This window comes from Bactrocera neohumeralis, chromosome 3 (genome assembly GCF_024586455.1).
Source record: "Bactrocera neohumeralis isolate Rockhampton chromosome 3, APGP_CSIRO_Bneo_wtdbg2-racon-allhic-juicebox.fasta_v2, whole genome shotgun sequence".
Lineage (NCBI taxonomy): Eukaryota > Metazoa > Arthropoda > Insecta > Diptera > Tephritidae > Bactrocera > Bactrocera neohumeralis.
The window spans coordinates 12413250-12431402 of record NC_065920.1 but is presented as its reverse complement, the minus strand read 5'-3'; the positions used below and the strand labels follow the sequence as shown (position 1 = coordinate 12431402).

Below are 18153 nucleotides of genomic sequence, written 5' to 3'. Positions count from 1 at the left end.
ACGCATTCTCTGCGAAACCCAACCATTTGATTATTGCAACGCTTAGCCATGCGTAAATATTAGTTTTTTGCCACGCAACGCGAGGTACGAAAATCCACTAAATGCTCGCACTCACACACATATGCGCACACGTACGTGTGTGTTTTGCCACCGTTGACATTGGCAGATGTTTCGATTGCACTTGCGTGTAATAGGCAGCGATGTTGTTGATGTTGCTGTTGTATACGCCACAAGCGCTGATATATCTGACACAGTTGCAACGATGCGCAAAATTTGTTTGCAACAAGCACACGTGCGTAAGGTTTTGCTAATGCACACATTCATATGTACGTGTATGTACATAAGTCAGCCAAGTCTTTGCGCTTACAACCTTGGGCATATGTTTGGTATTTGTTTAGGTATTGTATGTGCCATACACGAACATATTATTACAGTACTCCACCAACCAATTAGAAACATGGTAAATACTACTGTGGGCAAAAAATAGTAAGACTACTTAATAAAAAATTCCCACGAGAATCCATTCGGTGAAATATTTTTTTTCTTGATTGGTGTGACTGTCAGTGACATCAGTGCCAAAGGTCATATCACAATAATCATTAGTCTCTAGTATACGCTGGTCTTTCTAAAGTACTTAAATTGCTTCTGGCGATTTTTTCGATGAGTGACATTATTCAACGAAGAAGTTCTATTAAATTTTGTGTGTGGAATAAAATTTTTAGGGCCGAAACGTTCAGAATGTTGAAGAAGGTCTTCGATGATAATTGTAGGTCGCGAGTGTTTTTGATTGGTACAAATTATTTAAAGAGCGTCGAGAACGCGTTGACGACGAACCGCGACCAAGCCGGCCGTCAACATCCACTGATGATGAACAACGCTCAATTAAATAAAGGAATTGGAGCTTGAGAATCGACGATTAATAGTCATAGACCTTACTGGCATCGTCGGAATATCGGAAGAATCAGCGAAAACCATTTGAAATATCATTTGGGCAAAAAAAAAAAATAATGACACGATTGGTTCCAAAATTATTAAATTTTTTCGAAAAACAACGTCGCGTTAACGTTTGTGAAACAGCGCTTTCCCCCTACCAGGAAGTCATGAAACCTATTATTACTGGCGGTGAGTCCTGAATCTATGATTACGATCCAAAAAACGACGATCAATCGACCGAATATCGTGACAAAGGTGAGCCTAAACCCTAAAAACCACGTCAAAGCAGGTCAAAAAGCAAAGTTATCTTGACAGTTTTCTTCGATTATCGTGGTATAGTGGACTCCGAATTCCTTCCGACCGGTCAAACTGCATTCAAAAACAGCTGAATATCAGTGGAAGATCCTGAACCAATTTATTTTATTTATGTATGTACTTCAACATGTTTTTGTACCATATTTGGCAACATTGAACCCTCCAGCAGCCCAATACACATGTCTCAGAACGCATAACTGTGAATAATTTTCCTTGTTTCTAATGTGTTGGCCGGGTACTGTATATACATGTGTATGTGTGCATGTATTAATATGAGGTGGTACGCACGAGTACTCACTGGTGTAGTCGTGTTCACGTCAAAGCTGCCAAAAAGGTAATTAAAAGATGTTAATGAAACCGCGAAGTCGCAAGTGAACGAAAGCATTACATAAGCACATACTTCTGTTCTCTTGTACCTATGTGGAGTAACACTCTATCTTGTGATCCAATACGTAATGAGTTTACTTTTGACGGTACGAGCATCAAGGTTTACGAAGGAAACTCAAATGCATCAAGTAGCAGTAACAGTTGATGAATATTGATGACTTTGGCATTATATGATTAAGAAATATGTTTTTAATTCCGCCTTTCCAGCTTTAATAAAAAGCGAAAATTCGAATGTTACATCTCCTTTGCTTCTTATACTATCTTTGAAATTAGGACTATAAACAAAATCTGTAATTAAATTACTCCAAATATTTGCTATAGATAGGCGATTTTAAAAAATCACCATATTATCCTTCCAATAAAACCCCCATCGTCTAAAAGCTCTTCTCCGGACTTTCTGGAGGTCTTTTTTAAAGCTTCTAAGTTTGGCAGATATTTCGTAATTCTTTAGACTTTTTTCTGAGCAGATGGCAACTCTATTTCGAAATATTAAAGATTTTGGAACCAATTTTAGACCTAACCTCTGCAATCGAAACTCTTAAACAAGGCGTGGTCTTTGCTAAGGTTTACCGAAGGTCACAATCGAAAAAGGGGTATTTTTATGCTTCAAATGAAAGCCGTATTGTCTAACTTTAATCTCTCTGAATTAAAAACATCGAGAACTTTGTGGTGGTGTTTTTTAATGCTTTTATGTTTGCAAGTATTTCGTAATACTTTTAAGACGTAGCCTTTGCTAAGGTCACAATCTGCAAAATGCGTATTTTTTACGATTTGCTAATAAGAAAAAATTTTAAGCTCGAAAAAAATGATTTTTTGAAGCCTCAAGTACATACTTGTAGATAAGAGGACAGATATGAGATTTAAGAATGTAAATTTCCACAATACTTAAAGAATTGAAGAATACTTAAAGAATTTTTCTTTATTGGCGTAGACACAACTTATGCGGTTATAGCGGGCTATTCATTGGAGGTGTTTTTACATTGCGGGTCCCAAACCCAGCGCCCAACCCTTGGGAGGGAATGTTTCGCCATCTGACTTTGGCTTGCCTTTAAACGGATGTTTTTTGGCTATCCAGAGGATACTTGGTCTAAGACCGGCAGTCGTGAGCTGCTTGAGCCATATGTAAAAGAATCGTTTCTGGCCACTCCCAAGTAAATGGCGCTCAGAGGACTTTCCTCACTTGCGTGAACTCGACACATGACTTCATCCTCCAATTAGAACTTTATACTATACCAAAAAAAAAACATGAATTATTATAATTTGTTGTAATATAGTATGGTATCATTCACACAAGCATTTTAACGCAATGCGCTTAAAGTGTCTAAAATATTGTGAGTTTTCGCCATTACCAATTTATATTTTTGGCATTTTTTCCCAAAAGTTGCCACATTCTCTAATTACATGTTTGTTGATAACAAATCCCTTTGCAGCTGTCAATTCTCTGCACAAATAATACGCATCAATATTATGTACACATATATTATATACATGGTTATATATTAGAACAGCTCTCTGTGCTCACAAATAACTCCCCAAAGTGGCGGTTGTGTCCACAAATGAGTACCACTTGCCACACCGCACATCCTCGAACGCTGTGCGCTCTGTAAATTTGCCTCGAAAGTGCATTCTATTCACTTGAGCTCATTTAAATAAATGTGATTAATGCTTGAATATCCATTTAGAAGGCACTTTAAGCGCTTCTTTTCGACAGTGTTTAAATAGTTAATTGAAGAGCGTCTTAAGGATGGCACTAAGCACAGTAAGTTGACGCGAGGGAAAGCATAAACGGCAAAAGATGAGTTGGTTTTTATGAGGAGAATGGAGATAAAAAGCGATACAAAATAAACTGTGACTATTTGAGACTTAGTACTTAGTGTCAGCTTAAAAGTAAACCAGAAACATAAAGATTTAGTAATTCATCAAGAAAATGAAATATCGAATAAAATTTATTGTTGACTTAATTGGTGTCCACTCCTTTCCCAGATATTTCTCATTTAAAGCGATTTTCTGATATAGTGTTCTAAGAAAAGTTAGATCCAGCATAAGTTTAGACGGTTCACATCTAACATTTTTCCGTCTTATGTTGAGATCTTTAGCTTTTGTGCTTACCGTAAATCAACTCCTGTGTTTGTTTGTTGCTATGGATATACTGCATACATCACTTTTGGTCTTCACGTAGATCTAATGCCAATATCCTGTGTTTTCATAACAGCTTTCAAGAATTTTATTACATAGTTAAATTTGGTAAGCAATAACGAAGCATAAAAAACTGCATGAAATGCTTATAACTAGAAATAAGGCGAAAATGTAAGGAAAAGAGAAAGCATGACTCACTCAAACACTTTGCTGGAAATAAGTAGAGGTATTTATATTCATTCCTATACATGGTACTACCAGATTATTTTTAGAAGCACGTACCATACATGGCAATGACACTGAATAGCTTAGCAAGCGCTAAAAATAATAAGCGACAATGACTATAGAAAATAGAAGTGCGAGAAGCAAGGCAATTATTGGAATTGGCTAAATTTATATGTACTTGAAATAGTGAAATGGTTTAGCTAGTTTAGCTGAAAAATTAGAATTTTTTTTGATTAATCGTTCAGTTGGTAGGGCGGCTGCACGCTATAGTAGTCTAATATCGATTCTGACAAAGAGCAACTTTTAAGGGAGAAAAGAACCTATGCAAAATTTTAATAGATTGATTAAATATGTAAGTAAATGAGGATTGCACCGCGACCTAAGGTCTATTGTGCCCTCTGCTAAGTCACAACGTCTCAGGTAGCCCCAGCAAATTGATAAAGGCGATGTGATCCCTATTTGGATTTAAGGGTCTTTATTCTGCGCCTACAGATCGCTGTGCAGTCAGTTAGCAGGTGTTCTGGTGTTTCAGACTCAAAGTCGCAGAACCGGCAATTCGCACAAGAAGCAAGACCCATGTCATATAAATGCTTCTTGAGCTTACAATGGCCAGACGACAAGTAGCATGAGTTTTTCCCTTGAGAGATTTATTACATATTTAAACCTTTTAGTGTTGCAGCCACCCATTAGCAACTTGGCATAGCTCATGTTTAGTTGTTGCCAATGCTTCTTCCTACCCACTGATTCATCTTTGCGGAGCAGTTTCTTTATGGTGTGGGAACCAACCGCAATGAAAGGTTCCGGTCCTACCATGTTGGTGGATGCTGCGGAGCAGTCAAGCTCATCAGTCAGTTCATTCCCGACTATAGCTTTGTGACTTGGCACCGAAATAAGGTGCACTTGGTTACGATCTGATTGACTATTCAGTCGTTCTATACACTCGTGCACCAATAGCGATTTGACTTTGTACGCAGAGATCGCTTTGAGTGCCGCTTGACTATCGCTTAGTAATGCGGTAGTTGCGTTGGAGGTTTAACTCTACGCACCGACTTAAAACAAAGACCTTGGAAACTTGAAAACTGCTCGAAAAACTACCCATAGATATGGAGAGTTTTGTGCGTTGTCCTGCGACTTGATTGTACTATTCCTAAGCAGTACCTCGAGAGCGAAATCGTTCCATTCAGCTTACTGCTAAGGGTAACTTTAAACTTCCTAGTGATGTTAACCCTTTTGATATTCCTATCCTTTGGGAGAAAAACGTGTGGTATTTCCTCTCTTGGGTCCTTCATACATTGGGTAGAGATTAACTTACGTCTTCCAAACCCTTCTGCTGTCATTTGGACCAGCGTATGTTTGGTAACTTCACCGATTACTAGGCGAAGCGGAGTGAGTTTCCGCAAGACTTCAAGTGGCACGCATGGCAACCGACACGCAGACGCAGGTGAGTCGTTGCAGCTTCGATAGTTGAAGTCCTACCGTAGTCTGCGATGCTTTCGGGGTTCAACCCAATGCTCCATATGTGATAATCGGTCGCACGATCATGGTGTACAACCACCTGGCATGCCTTGGCTTACAGCCCCAAGATCTACCAGCTTACAGGCGGGCATAGAAGTCAACTAAGTTCTAGGGTATCCAATATTTCCTTCAGTTTAGTGTATAAAAAGCTGAAATGTTACTTCCGTTGTTGAATACTTTCATTTTAACTGATTTGGGCGTTCTTTTGGCACTCGCTAACAACTAATCTCAGATCTCCATTTGCTTGAGTGAAAGGACTGCGCCAAAGAATCTATTCCAAATTCCTAAGAGCTCTTCATAGAGCGTTTCCTATTGTCATTTGTCGAATTAATTACTTTTTCATGCAACAATGAGTGCTGGAACAACAACATCAACTGCAGCTCAACACCGAATTTCCACATTGTTTGAAGCTATGGCTTTTTGTCATTTTTGTATTATGCGCTTCAAAAACAAAAACATACTGTACACAGAATTCACAAAAGTGGCCACAACTAAATTTTTGTTCACATAACTGCACCGTCTCTCATACCGCTACGTACCCATGGAGTACACTTGTTGGGCCATTGAGGGATAGTAAAAGGATTTATTATGCACAACAGTTCGTATAACTAGTAAAATAAATAAATAGTAGCAGCACAACGGGCAGTTTGGGGGGTGAAGAGGGAAAGCGAAGCACAAAAAATAAATAAAACAACAACAATTTCTACCGTAAAAGTCGCTACGTACGTATGAGCGTAAGTAACGGCACTGGCCACAATGGCCAAACAAAACTGATTACATAAAAAGCCACTCAACATTTGTCGCAGCTGTAAAAATAACAACAACAGCAACAACAACAAAAATAAATAACAGTATGACGAAGAATAATGGACTGAGCGCTTGAAAACCAGCATAAACATTCACACAAACACGCATAAAGGCGCATAGGTAGAACAACGGTAAGAGCCGTTGAGCCGTTTGACGACACCCTTGACACTTGTTTACCATTTTTCATGGATTTCTCTCATTTTATTCTATTTTTTGAGTATTCCTCTTTACCTACAACCTACAGACTCCCACCTGCAATTATCACCTACATACTGTATATATATTTGCTCTTATACATACATACATACATATATAGTTTTTTTAGTAAGAATTTGATTTTTTTTCTCCGATTTCATGGAAAGCGAAGCATCTTTCAATTGCATTATGTTTTTAACTGCTGTTCTGTTCTTTCCTTCAAGTACACGACACAGTTTAGTCATTTTTCTTGTACGAGCTTCTTTTATTTTACTTCTGTACTTTCCTCGACCACTTATCCCTACCATCATGCACTGCTCTTAAAATTTTACTTTATAACAAAGCTCTCTCTTTCTTGTGTTATATAAAAAAGTTCTCACTCTTCAGTCGAAGTAGTCTCTGTAGTTCTGGAAATGTAAATACGTAGGTTGCCTTTTATATTCGGAATTTTCGAGTGTCATAAAGTTCGACATATTTGATGTTATAAAATACTCCGAATTTTTTGACGTACGAGCACTATTTGTGTTGTTTATAGTAACTCAAAACATTTAGCTGCTTTTTTGCCTTTTCCGGCGCAAATTAACGATATGTTAAAGAACTTCGCTAGACGTTTATTCACGGGCGTGAATATCAGGTCTCGCCGACGGAGTCTCTTTCCCATCACGAATCTCGAAGCTGTTGTGTTCTTTTCGTTGGGGGTGTTTTTTACGTGGCGCATTCCAAATCCACCGCACAACCCTGGGTAGGGATAATTCGCTTTCTCACTTTAGCTCGCCTTCAAACGGATGTTTTTTGGCTACCCAGAGCATACGTAAAAGAATCGTTTCTGGCCACTCCTAAGTGAATGGCAGTCAGAGAACTCTCCTCATTTACATGATATTCTACACATGGCTCCATCCTCTATCCTGTTTTTGTCTTTTTCCTATTTCCCAAAATAAAGCCAACCTTAAAAGGCCGTCGTTTTACAGGCATAGATGACATTAAAAGCGCATCGTTGAAAGAGCTAAAGGCTATCGCAAGAATCAAGTTTGAGAAGTGTTTTGTCGATTGAAAAAAGCGCTGGCATGAGAGGATAATATCAATCAATTAAACACATCTCGTGTACAGATTTCGTATCAAAAAGACTATCTCGCTTGTCTTATAATATTCACAAAGAAAGTGCTCTGTTCGAAAATGCCAGTAAAACCAGTTCAGCCACTCAAATCGATCACTATAAAACATTTTTCAAATAGAGGCCGTGTGGTTTTCTCCTAACAAGGACTATTTATCATAAGGTGATCAGGCCACAGCATACATACTTATGTTGAGTAGCGTGCCGGATCCTAAATATAATCACAACTGTACACACAGATTGACTAAATTATGGCTATTACAACGCAAAATCTTTACATTAGATATATGGTTATTTGCATAAAATTCTATTTTGGTCTATGTATAAGTAAGTGAGAGGATTGCTTTTAACCAGCAGTAGGAAGTGTGTAAGCAGATTTCTTATGTAAAACAATAGTTAGTCATACGCATGTATTAAGTTAAGCAACACTTAGCTATGCATATTCATATATTTATGATATATGCTGAAAACTTCCTAAAAATGGCAATTAGTTGTGGTTGCTTTTAACTCACCAGTGTATTTGTTTGTGCCCGGAGTTATCTATACATTCAAAATAAGCACTCACTCAATTCTGAATTTATAAATTTATATTTACGCGCAATCTAAGAGACATATATTTGAATGTACTTATGCGGTTTGTGGATCCAAATTGAAAGCATAATTTACTGTAATTTACTGTATTTTATAAAATTTAGAACTCTTAAGAAATATGAAAATTATCATCTAATCTGGCTGTCGATATCTAAATATAAAAAAATGTTCAGTACCTGTAGCTTGAAGAGTTTACGTACGTTGGGCTCCTGGTTAAAAGTTGTGAGTTTTTTTCGTGGTTGTCTTCAGATTACCACTTATTACTTTACTTTTCATTAAGAAATTGACAAACGCATGTCCGATTTTACCATAAATATACTACTATATACGGAATAGTTAAAGCTTTGCGATTCATTCAGTTCTAAGTTGCTTGCAATCCACGGAATGGTGTTAACCAGCCAATAATTTAACTTCGTTGTACTGATGAAAACTTATCTAATATACATATTTATAGTTTTTTTGCCTTATAATAAGGCAAGAGTGAATATACAAGTATATCGTAAGAATATACGAATCAAATATATTTTTTTTTCATATGAAAACCTTGTAACTTCATGCAGCCATTTGTTTCACATCATTCCCTTTTGATTTTGCTTATCATCAAAAATATTGTTGGAGATCGCTTTGCAGAAAACTCTCTCATGTTCTTCTGGCTAAACTTTTGAAACATTTAAACTATAATTGGAATTTTAAATCGTAAAACTCTCACCTGTCATTCTCGAGGCAAAGTTTCGAATTATCGGTATTTTTCGATTCTTATATGCCGAAGGGTCTAAGGTGTGATTATATGAAGATATGTATTCGAGCTCGTCAGAAAACATATTAAAATATCCTAAATATATCCGCTTAATAAGTAACTTAAGGAGTTACATGGGTTTCCTCGGGTAAAAACTAGTTTCTTTTCCCCGATTTTTACCTCATATATAAAATGAAATATTTTAATAGAATTTTTTATTGTTGCAAAAATATACTATTAACAAAGATATTCTGAAATTTTTGAAAGAAAATAGTTGAATCTCGGTTATTGCGACGCCTTTTCCGGTGACACCTCGGAAAAAACATACGCCCGCGTTGACAGGATAACTCCTTACAGAATCATCTTAAGTGAAAAAATACGTGTTTTAGTTCAAACCTTATCTTAGAACTTGGACGAAGGAAAAAAACTGAAAATTGGATTTTTGGCAAACATTTTTACAAAAAAATTAAAACTTCAGTGAACATTTCGCGAAATTTTTTTTCAAATAGTTGTGATCGAAGAAAACCTTCGTCGAAGTCTTTAAGGACTGTATCTCAAAGACCTATTAAAAATTTTAAGATAGGTTGTGTAGTTTCGCATTTTATCGAGCGCACAAGTTCTGAAAATCTCCGAAAATTACTCGGATCAACTTGAAAATTTATTCAAGAAGTGTTGGAGAATTTAATAAGACAATAAAAAAAATCGATTTTTTGAAACCCGTAAACCCATCCACCCCTTAAAGAGAGTAATTATACACCTACTATTTCTTTCAACAAGTAAAACTGTTACTGTTTGAATCTCTATCATATTTTCTGATATGAAACAATTTTGACACAACAAATTTTATATCTTTCACCATCTGTTCAATTTTGATGTTAAGTTTCAATGATAATGATGTAATTTATATACAAAGCTGATTAAATTGACTAACGACAAATTTATGTGAAAATTTATACGAAAATAGATTTCTTGGTAAAATAGAAGAAGATTATTTGATTGGATTCACCACCATTTAACTAATATATTTTTAATAAAGTACTTTATGCACACACACACACACACCTTGTGTATCTGCATAGAAAGCATACGACACTGTTCATAGAATATTACCGAAAGCACATCACATTCATGAATTCATTAAAGCTTCCAAAGTAAAAGGTTGATTTATTTGCATACAAATGAAGGCAAGGACAAGTCTTTGCATCCATATGCTCTTATGCTGGTCTCGAACTATGTCAAAATCATGATTAATAAATAAGCTCTTTGTTAAACCTTTAAAATCTCTTTATTTATGTGGTATTTTATTTATTTTGCAAGTTGTCACCACTGTGTGGGGTATGCCATATTTATTATACGTACTCGACCTCTTCTTCTTACAGAAGTGGATGTAGTTCTGGTGTTAGTTATACCAAAAAAGTAAATGAATTTATTGTTTATGCAAAATAGTATCCATTCGTTATATAGTATCCGTTGAGTGAGCCTGCTTTACAAATATACGTGTTAAGAAATAAAAACTCAAGACTTCATTATTTATTTTTTTTATTTAATGAAAAATAATAAGACCTCAGTATATATATTCTCGTTCTTTCCATGTAATTACTTAACTGATTTACGCTTGTCTGCTTACTTGAGTGCATCAAAAACGAGCGCAATCAAATCTCATCTTCGACAGATACCAAATATTGAAGTGAACTTTTGCAGAGTTTACGATAGTAGATTTTATCCTTCAGAATTTTTCAATATATTCGCCTTAAAAATCGTTGACTTTGGTTGCCAAAAAAAAACACCCTAATGTACACACTAAATACTAAATAAGGTACTAGTTATAATCGCCTATTTGCAGATATGTTAATATATTAAAAAATGTATAGTTACTGCATACTTTCAAGGAACTTATATTTAATAATAACTATTTACATAAGTTCATCGTTGATGCTCCCCAGTAACAACGATAATGATGTCATCAAATAATGGCCACGTGCTGTATACATATACGTGTTAATTTGTTTTACTTAGTTCGCTCGTGATATTTGATACTTCCTTAATTATTTGATTGTGTGTCAATATGTGCGTGAATAAAAGTACTTTGCTGATTAATTACTTTACCGTCATTTTCACAAATAGATTTATATTTATCAAATGCTGATCTTACTTGCATTTATATCTTCCGAATCTGTTTTGATTATTTTGATACATCAAATTCCACTCCATTTTTATACTCTTGCAACATGTTGCTACAGCGTACATAAAATAGTTTTGTTCACGTAAGGGTTGTGCGTATTACCTAAAACTATGCGAGATAGATAAAAGGTTATATATATATATATAAATGTTCAGGATGACGGGAAAAGTTGAAATCCGGGTGGCTGTCTGTCTGTCGCGTTAAAACTTTGCACGAATAATGAACGCCTTATGGCCAAAAAATGTTCAAATTCAACAAAAACTGCGCAAGCCTCGAGGTACGGAATAGTTGGACCCCAGGACTTGTAGTTGACTTTTTACCGAAAATATCGGTCAATGTATGCGATATGCAATTGAAATTCAGAGAGAATCATTTCCTAATAGTAGTATATTTGTGTGCTACAAAAGGGTTGAATCGAGTCAATATTTTCCATAGCCTCCATATACTAATAAAAGGATTTTCGAACTTCCGGGTGACTTTATACCACATATATCGTCCAACACGTGACTTATCTCTATGAAAATGAGAGTGCGTCTATTACTGATAAAAGTGCACCTTTGTGTCTAAAATGGTTAAAATTGGTCGAAAATTTGAGCTAGCCCCTAATAACTAACACAAAACATTCGGGTAACTTTACTTCATGGTGGTGATGGTACCTTAATCAACCTCAGGAAACATTTATTGGTATGTGACATATGTATTAAGTAAAATCGGGTCGATACTACCGCCAACTCCCATATACTACGATACATGTATAATGGCTTTCGTTTTTTTTTAAAAACCTTTTATCGAATATGTGGGTCAGTGTATGTGTTGTTATGAAATCAAATTTCATACAAAGTTCCTCATAACTCAAACATTTTTTTGTGAATTATGGTGATTCGAGTTGGGGAAGTTCAATTTGGGTTCCGACCCGCTTGTTGACGTTTTACATCTTAAGGTATTTCCCTGGCTTTGGTTCTTGCAAGTTGCAAGAGCAAACAATGTTCGGTTACACCCGAACTTAGTACTTCCTTACTTACTTATTAATGTTTTAAATAATTGAAATTAAAATACACACATTCTCTTCATTCATCACTTGATTTCTCTCGTAATTAGGTTTAATTGCAATGACAGCATAAAATCATCAACTCATTTATAATTTGTATACACTTAACATTTTTTTGCAAAAGACTATTAACATATTATAACAGCTATAATTGAAATGTGCTTTAGGTTTGCATGTATGCCATAGTTGGGATTTATTTAATATCTTTAATTATTTTGAGTAATAATCAACTAATGGATAAAATGTTGGACAGAAGTGTGCAAAAATTAATGCTCTTTGATTACCAATGTCTTTTTGAATATGCAATTTTTGTTCAATTAAGAAATAAAGCTTTCATTAGCTCCATAAATATATTAATTTTTTCCATTATTTCTCAAAGGTCAATTACCAAATATGCCTGTAAAGGATAATACGGTTAATATCTTAACCGAAAACAAGAAAAAACGTTAACTTATACCCTTCACAGGTGTATCTCTTTTAGTAACTATGTGTTTAAGTAAATCTAAAGAGATTACATTATTTCTATAAACAATAACTCATACCAAATTTCGTGAAGATATGTACATATATCGTCAAATGAGGAAGTTTCTCATGCAAGCATTTGAATCTGATCATTCAGTTTGTATGGCAACTATATGCTATAGTGAGCCGATCTTAACAATTTCTTCGGATTACATTGTTGCCTTAGAAAATAATCTATACCAAATTTCGCGAATATACTTATCTTGTCAAATGCAAAGTAATAAAATGCAAAAGTTAAAAAATGATGTAGCTTTCGAGCTGCTTTTGCATATTGTGGAACATTAATTAAAAATTAACTGTTTTATGCAAATTTAAATATTTACAGAAAATATTTGAATTGTAATATTTAAGAAAAGCTAAAATTAGCATCCGTAACTAGCTGTTTATATCTGTGGTACTTTTGCTGGCTTCAATCCAGCGAATAGGTGGCGTATACGTAACCTCTCAATGCGTTCATCTACATTCATGCTTGTTAAAGCATTCCATAGTCTTAATGTATTCATAATGCAGCATATTTAAACTCATATGAACCATCCAATGTTTTCTTCTTCTACTCCTTCCTCGCTATAAATGCACATGCATAGATACAGTTACACACGTATAGATCATCAATACACACTCAATATAGTAACTTAGAGGCCAGCTTATGTAGCAAGCATATACAGTATTTTGTACATACAAACATCTCTAGTATGTTGAGCATATTTACACACAATTTTACTGGGTTAAGGAGCTCACTGGCGCCACTCCTAATAATTTGTGGCGAGCTTTAGTTGTTTTGGTATTTTTTTAGCTTTGCTTGCTTGCGTTGTTTATGCGCATTGCTCATATTCATTTCGCGTTTGCTATTCTACTAACTGTTATACTTGCTTTTGCTTTTATATTTTTCTTTTTTTTTTACTGCTTTCATCTTTAATTTATGTTGTCACTATTGTTTATATGCCATGCGTGTATGCTCACCAGTGGCTTTTGCTCTTTTCACCACTAAATGCTAAGTTTATTGTTGGCATAACGTTGCTTTAAGTACATATATATGTATATATATATCCACGATGTTTGTACATATATGTATGTATGTGCTTTTCTATGTACATACATATAAATCACTCATGCATGCAGGGAATTCCAAGGAATTCGCTTACTCACCAATACCACAACTAGCACAAAACCAGTATTACATACGCACATAGTTACATATGTACAATTAGTAAATATGAGTATTCAGTTACCTCTCTAGCAGTCATTAGTTTACTTTTTCTGCTGCCACACACTTGCGAATTTTCGTTGCCTTCACGCGTTTGTGGCTTTTTTGGTTGCTATTTGGTTTTCCTTATTTGCCTTTTGCTGTTGGGGTGGCAATGTTTGTGGGTGTTTTTATTGCAAATGCTGATGCTAAAATAAATATGTATAAGCTCGTATAAGTTTTTATATATATGTATATTCACGAATAGTTGTGTGAGTGTATGTGTGCTTTTGTTTCTACACGGTTCAATAACCATTAGTACTTTATTTGTATTTGTTTTTGGCGACCAACAGCAACATTTTTCCCCTTGTGATTGATACCGTTTAGCCGTTCAATCTAAATTATGATGTATTGTTCTAATCGAACAATGAATGTACAATATATTAATTTTATAAATAACTTATTTTATCACTCGACTATGAAACGTTGATCAAATACATATCTATAATGCAAATATGCAGTTAATGGTTCGAGTTATAAATGATTGTTGAAATCAAAAATATGTTCTACACTCTCGTCAGATTATCGTCTATTACTGTAATATTCATTACATTTTCTCTGCTCTCAGTTATATTTAAAAAGAATTTAATTAGCTTCGACGTTAGCTTAGTACGCCGATTCATATAGTGCTAAGCAAAAGAGTAGTGCTGAAGCAGGATGAGATGATTTACAGGGTTCTTACTTAGATCTTATTACTATTAAATTTATTACAAATCTCTCGAAAATTCTTCAATGATGCAATGTGTTTGCAAAGTTAATTTCGAAAAAACCAAAAGTTGCCACTTTTTTGAAAATTGTAAAAACAAAAAGAAGATAGTAAAAAGAAGAAGGGGAAGTTTCAGAAAAAGGTTAAAAATGCTTTTTGAAGAAAATATCGAAAAATGCAAAGGTTGCCACATATTTGAAAATTATAAATACATAAAAAAAAAGAAAATCAAATTGGAATAGTTTCAGAAACAGGTAAAAAAAACTAGATTTCAGTGAAAATATTTTTTCAACCGGGTTGCCATATGTTTAAATTTTGTAATCAAATGGAGCAGTAATCGAAACGTGCTTTCACAATACGAGAACCAAACTAGAGAAGCAAGGTTAAAAAGGTTTCAGTGAAAATACTTTTTAAGGCGAGTTGCCATCTGTTAAATTTTTAAATGGATTGGAAAATTTTTTCAATTAAATTTTAATGTAGTTATCACAATATGAGAGCCAAGCTTGAGAAATAAACTGAAAAAGAAATTTCATAGATATTGTTTGTTGAGGCGGGTTGCCACCTGTTTAAACTTTTTTCAAAGTAATGGAAGCGTTATAGTGTTAAAATGAAAATCAAACTGGAGAGGTTTCAGAAACAGGTTAAAAAATTTAATTTCAGTGAAAACCACGTGTTTAAATTTTTTAATCAAACGGAAACGGCAATCTAAACGTGCTATCACAATAATAACTAAATAAATGAAACAAAGTTGAAAAGAGATGTCAGTGAAAATTTTTTTAAGGCGAGTTGCCATCTGTTTAATTTTTTGAAATTAAATGGAAATATGAAGATAGCAATCACAATGTGAGAACCAAACTAAAAAATAAATTAAAAAAGAAATTTCATAAAAAATATTTTTTTGAGGACGATTGTCTTCTGAATTAAACTAAAAAATAAATTTCATAGAAAATATTTCTTTGGGACGGATTGCCACTTGTTTAAACTTTTTAATCAAAGTAATGTAAACGTGTTATCACAAGACAAGAACCAAACCAGAGGGATGTTTTGAAATTATACAGGGTATATATATATACATATATTTATACATGATTCAAGAATACACAGTGAAACTAAACAAAAAATAATATTTTTTGAGTTATCAATTTTTGCTGGCCTGAAAAAATTCGATGTTTGATCAGATCAAAAACCAATAGGTCATTGTATGTAGAATTATACACAGAACAGGCAGAAATTTCATGACGATCGTATTATTTGTTTTCGAGTTATCACTGCAGCAAATTTGAAAATTTTCAAAACAGGAAAAAACCGTAGGCTGATTGAGCTGAGCGGTTATCTATTAAACGGGAGATATTTTGAAAAAATATTGCTCAACAAATTGATAAATTATAATCAGATCAAATTTTTTAAAAATAAAATATTTTTCTATTTTATTATTTATTATTTTATTTTGTTCAACATGTACTGTTTTTAATAAGACTGCATATTTATGTCTTAGCAATGAATTTTAATATATATCTTTTTATTGCTTTCAATGTTTACGGCATACTCAGTGAATATTCACTTCTACGCAAACAATTTCCTTTTTTTAATCCAACGCTCAGTGAATCAATATCAATAAATTTTTAGCATTAAACTTCGATAGAACAACTCAAGTCCACATGCATGCATCGCATGTTCATCATACGACATGGTGTACCATTTTTTATTTACTTTTTTTTTTCTTTTTTACTTGTACTAAATGCACCCACACAAGCAAATTATTCTCATGTATTCATTAGTAAACGCCTTTTCATGAATTTCAAGAATCAGCCACACTTTAATGGATCCATTAGCTTTAAATAGTGAGTCATTGATTCAATGGCACGCATTTCAGAGCACACACGTGCCAGACGTTTTTACCGTGTATTGAGTTTGTATTGAATGCAAAGAAAAAGCTTTAAGTTCAACAATGAAAAGGTAATTTCTATTGAATAGTCTACAATCCATATGAGTGAGTTAACGAATTTCGTAGAATGAGGTGTGCCCACTTACACACACATATGAGTACATGCCAATGTGTGAAGTATTCTTTTATGCATACAGACGTATGTGTAGAAATGTCAGTGTTTGTACTATAATGAAAATATGTATGTGTACACGCCCACCTTAATTCGCACACAAAATAATGTTTTGTTTTGCTGCTTTCGCACAAATACAAGTAAACATAATAAATTTGTTTGTACACAAATCTTGTTGGCGCGCTTGCCAGTTATGTTGCGTAAATTCAAAAAAAATCTTCTTCTCTGTGCCAAACCTATCAAAGTTGGTTGTGTGGGATTGTATGTATAGCAGTGTAAGAATGTAGTCTCGTGTTAAATTCACATTAAACTTTTTGGGCTTCCAGATGGCAGCCACTTGATATGCACGAGCCACACAGACGGTAGGTGCCCACGAGCGCCGTTATGTTGGTGAAATTGTGAAATTGAATAAGAAGCTATTTTTAGCAAAATATTTTCGGTGAATATTAATGTGATACGCTTATACTTATACATTTATATTCGGCTATATATATATATTTATATAGTAGAAATATAAAGTTAAATAATTTAGGTTTGAAATTATATATTTTAAATGTAAATATTGGGATTTTCCGAACATATTTCGCTTGCCTAGCGTCATTATTGATGAATCATTTCCGCTTTAGATGATTTCTGAAATTGTTTTGCTAAAGCGTTAAAGAAAACGTTAATGTTTTAACATGATTCACTAAGGGTGTGAGTAACGAATGCGCCCGATAACATTCAAGGCAGCTAAAGGCATTCCAAATGGAATTGGTTTACGGAAATATTAATACTTTCTGTGCGTCAAAGTGAGCAACTACTGAGTCAGTAAAAAAAAAGAAAAAAATATTTAGAATTTAAGATAAACTAACTTTCTCAATCCTAAGAGAAATCTTTAGAGCAATAAAAGGTATGAGGTAGAGCGATGAGCTATATCAGCTTATACAAGGTGAAAATGTCATACGCTTTATCAAAGCATGGCGACCAAAAATGGCTCGGCCATCTAACAAGACAACAAGAGAGCTCAGAAGAAAATTGCAGAGACCACACATTCATCACTAAAGCAAACGTAACAAGATGGATTAACGAACTCAAAGAAGACTTGAAGAACTTGACATACATAATTATGCAGAAACGGCCAGCCAGGTCCTTCTCCATCTGGTCTTACCAACGGAATGGATCTCATACCCCGACGGATGCTACGTCGAATACTTTCAGAGCTGGAGTGTTTTCGTCCATTTGACAACATGTCCTAGCCAGCGTAGCCGCTGTCTTTTAATTCGCCGAACTATGTCAATGTCGTCATATATCTGCGAATGCGATATTCGCCGAAGCCAATGCTCAAAAAACCGGAGAACTTTTCTCTAGAAAACTCGTAACGCCGACTCATCAGATGTTGTCACCTTCCATGCCTCTGCACCATATAGAAGGACGGGAATAATGAGTGATTAATAGAATTTTA

At 34.5% G+C, this 18153-nt stretch overlaps 1 protein-coding gene across 5 annotated transcripts in view; it reads left to right on the top strand.

The window, feature by feature from the left end:
• LOC126752260 (uncharacterized) overlaps positions 1–18153 on the top strand; it is a 106370-nt gene that overhangs the window by 76704 nt on the left and 11513 nt on the right. The window lies entirely within an intron of this gene.